Source organism: Bactrocera latifrons, unplaced genomic scaffold, assembly GCF_001853355.1.
Source record: "Bactrocera latifrons isolate USDA-ARS-PBARC rearing strain unplaced genomic scaffold, ASM185335v1 scaffold_366, whole genome shotgun sequence".
NCBI lineage: Eukaryota > Metazoa > Arthropoda > Insecta > Diptera > Tephritidae > Bactrocera > Bactrocera latifrons.
Window position 1 is genome coordinate 20,808 of NW_017537008.1, and position 1,523 is coordinate 22,330.

Here is a 1,523-nt window from a genome sequence, read left to right on the forward strand (position 1 = left end):
TGCATGTATGTAAACGTATAGAATTATATGCAAAAGGCTAACATACGTCTGCAATAGAAATGTATATTTCTGAGCATAATTTTCATTGAATGCTCAGCTCTSTTCACGCTCCACTGTYAAGATTTCTCCTTCTTAGCTAGCTGTGGTKAAACGCACTCATCGCATTTTGTTAGCTTTTGACAGTTTACACGCCTGYCCGTTGTTGGACCTTCTCTATAAATACACGTTCTCTGATAAATGTATGTATGCATGCTCCTTATGATACTCCCAACAACAGCATTGTGATATTTCCATGCTTCAATTCTTGCTTTCGCAATGTATGGAAATATGTATGGTTTTGCGTTTTGCCGTTGGCAATTCAATATTGACATGTAAACATAATTATAATGTGAGTATAATTTTGTATGAATGCATGCATAGTAATATTTATAGTCTATTTAGATTTGCATATTTAATAACTTTATTTGATTTTTAGATAATATACTCTAATATACTAATAGATATTTTTTGTATTATGTTTCTTACTAATAGAATGTAAGTATATGCATGTGCGCGTTCAGAAATTCAAATAATGATGCCATCATTTATCAATATATTACATGTACATATATACTTATATGTACATACAAATTAATTCCCGCGACGAGGGAATTATAAAAAAAATATATAATTTACATCCGCGAACGCGCGGATAAAATAAAACACGTATGGTTCGTGTGGATTGCCAGATACAAATCAATCTTTATTTCTKATTTACTAATATATATACATTTTTGAGTTATTTACTTAAAGTTAAAGCTAAAGCTGAAGTGTAAGCATCAGATTGATTGAATCCAGAACAAAGAGTTAATTACAATATTAGCTGTGACAGCRAATYCCAGCAGAACGTTAAGCGTTCTGTTTTCTTTACGATTGTTATTGTTATGCCTTCTTGTGAGGGCGAGCGATATTGTTTTGATCATAATGGATTATTGGATTGAGAACGAAAAAAGCATATTGAATTCTTAAATAATCAAAAACGTTAATTAAGAGTTTAAAGTGTAGTTGCAAAATGCAAAGATTCAATTTTATTTACAGTCATGGTAAGGTTTCTATTCGGAGGCTATCGTTAACTTACATACATATATTTGTATACACTTCCGAACAAATAATGCACAAGCATACAAACATACATATGCGTACACATGTGAATATTTCACCAACAAAAAATTGAAACATTGTTCTACAAAATCAACACCTGGCAGCCGAATTGGCGAAGCCTAAACGTAGTAGTTTACAACAAAAACGATTTCATTCATAAACGCAGGCGCAAATTCTACAGGCGACCTCGCTTCATTCATAAAAACAGACGCCGTAACATCACCCCGAGCATGCCTTTACCAACAAGCGTCTTTTCGCGACGATGGCAAAAGCTAAAAATCATAAATTGAACAATTTCTGGTGTTTGTTCTAAGAAAGAAGTGAGAAAAGTGGCTTTCGTAGCTGTTGTCGATTTACAATATTTGTCAATTCTAAAATATTTT